Below are 2,500 nucleotides of genomic sequence, written 5' to 3'. Positions count from 1 at the left end.
ACCGTTCTGAATCTCTCTCTCAAGTTTTAACCACATCTGTCGCCGTTTGGTGTTTCAGCGACTATCAAACTAATCGACTGACTGCCAATTACAACTTTGAAAACAATAATTGACATGTTTGTGCTGACAACGTGAAGTTGTCGCGTGCTGACCAAGGCAACTACACAGGTTATAACGTAACATGGCTCACTGGCGAGTACTCAATCGCAAATTACATTGTCACTCAGGTAAACGGCGCATGGATCGGAAAATCAGATCATTGTTGATGCAGATATGGTTATGAATGGTGGAAATGAAGGGGGGAATGGCGAAAAGTTATAGACAAGCAAAGATGCCTTCTTTTGGTGCAGTTGCAGCTGTGCAGAGCCAGCGCCTACATGCAGCGCCAGGTGTAAAGGCAAATGGTTGCGTGAGGAATTTAATATCTCTCGATCGGTTTTTTGATCGGCATGTTTTTCCGATCACCGATCAGGCTATTTTTGGCCATTATCGGCCGGTCATGATCGGCAGCCGAGCAATCGGAGCACCTTTAGTAGACTTCCTCAGCTCAGCTCCCTCTCTGGCTGGCACGCAGGAATGGAGGAGAAGACTCGGCAGCCAGGGCAGGAAGGCACAGACATTTTGGCCATGCAACTGTGTGTGTATGTTGTGCGTTTCTCCAAAGCGAGCGGAGATTGGAAACAATAAATCAAAATTTCATTTTTCAGTGCCGACTGGTCTTTCGCCCGCTGGCTGGCATGGTCTATCCGTGTCCCGAGGTCGGCATCCAAAGATCTCCACAGCCAGAGACGAGCGAAGGGGGCTTTGGGGGGATACTGACTGGGCAGAATGCTGCAGGTATACTCCTACCACTCCTCCACACACTCCATTTTTATTTCAACGACAACAAAAAAATCCCAAATAAATGGATGAAAACTAGGATAAAATAGAATGACTGTTTGTGCTGCGCTGTGCCATGCCAGCTCCTGAGTGTGAAGAAAATGTATGTGGTGTTAAGAAAAATGTCCCCTATTAACACAGAATCAGAGGCACGAGGCAGAGAGCAAGACGTGGAAAAAAGCCTCTATTTTTCATTTACAGAGGAGTGAGAAAAAAAGTCGAGGAAAGTGTTAAAAATCGTTAGGTCTATTTTTACCTTCTAACTCTCACCCTCTTCCTGAAAGTTTGCCATAAAATGTCTATCTATTTTAAAAATGGACACAGGCATTTAAGCAGCAGACCGGGGGTGTGTAGCCCACCTGAGAGCGAGGGGGGGGATTCACAGACAGACAGACACAGGCAGCCTCTCTGTGGTAAAGAGGGCTTTTTAAGCGCCTCCGGACACGCACGACCCATCAGGGCCCGAGACTGCCACTTGAGCACGGAAGGAAACCCAAAAATGTTCAGATTGACTACATCTAGACTATACACTGCCTTGCCGTGTAAAAGCTACATTCACAAGACTGCTGAGAAGCCCCACATGAATCTTTATTCACATGTGTGTGTGTGTGTGTGTGTGTGTGTGTGTGTGTGTGTGTGTGTGTGTGTGTGTGTGTGTGTGTGTGTGTGTGTGTGTGTGTGTGTGTGTGTGACGGTAGGCGAAAAACAGAGACACACGTCTTCGTAACTTGTAGTGCATGAAAGTATTTGTATAAGTAGATAGGCTTATGTACAATGTTTTATTTATCCTACGCCTAAATCTATAAAAAGCTAAATGCTTCAATGTCAAACTTGGAACTTTCGCTTTGCAGGTTTTTTTTGGCGGTTTCAGTTTATTTCCCCTGTCTTTGGCTTCCCGTGTGTGTTTGTTTTTTAATTGTCAAAAAATAGCCACAGCCTTCATGGACCAATATTACCAACCGTGCTCCAAACCTGTCAAGCCCGAGAAATGCCAAAATAAAACTTGTAGGCTTGTAGGGGGGGGGGAAATCTGGAAAAGCTGTCAAGGCAATTATTGGTAATTAGTAAATGATATTTAAGAGTGGGATTAGGTCTAGAGGTTTCCATGACGGACGTCACCTCGTTCTACTGCAGAACACATCGTAACGTTGTTATAACAAGTTATTATCAGGACGGAACGGTGAAGTCACCGAAAATGACGTCCCTTCAATCAGACTAGGGTGTGATCATTTGTGTAATTTAATTAATGTGCGTATTTATGGCCAGAGCAATACAGAGAAGTGAAACCGATAAAGTGGTGGTGAAACCTAAACCAGTTGTTCGCCAAAATAAAGCACGCAGCAAATCAAAGTCAACCTGGCCACGGTGATCTACCCTGTTCTTCCAGAAATACATAGGTCTAGTATAAAGGTCTATAACCCATGAATCAAACATTTCACTTTATAAAATACATGAACACTTCAAAACTACCACTATGAATACAGTTTATTTTACTGTGCATATATTTGCAAGCGTCCTATGTTTTTAGTGATGTACCGTACATTACCAAATATTACTTAAAGCAAATGTCCCAACTCAATTTTCCTGCCAATGTCTTTCACCGATCAGACAAATTACTGTA

General features: G+C 43.8%; 1 protein-coding gene across 2 annotated transcripts in view; it reads right to left on the bottom strand.

Moving 5' to 3' along the window:
- Positions 1-2,500, bottom strand: part of rab28 (RAB28, member RAS oncogene family) — a 44,502-nt gene that overhangs the window by 31,822 nt on the left and 10,180 nt on the right. The gene's annotated exons all lie outside the window — the stretch shown is intronic.

The sequence above is a fragment of the Engraulis encrasicolus genome, chromosome 22, assembly GCF_034702125.1.
Source record: "Engraulis encrasicolus isolate BLACKSEA-1 chromosome 22, IST_EnEncr_1.0, whole genome shotgun sequence".
In the NCBI taxonomy this organism is placed as follows: domain Eukaryota; kingdom Metazoa; phylum Chordata; class Actinopteri; order Clupeiformes; family Engraulidae; genus Engraulis; species Engraulis encrasicolus.
Note: the sequence above shows the minus strand (reverse complement) of the source record. Positions and strands in the feature narration are given on the sequence as shown.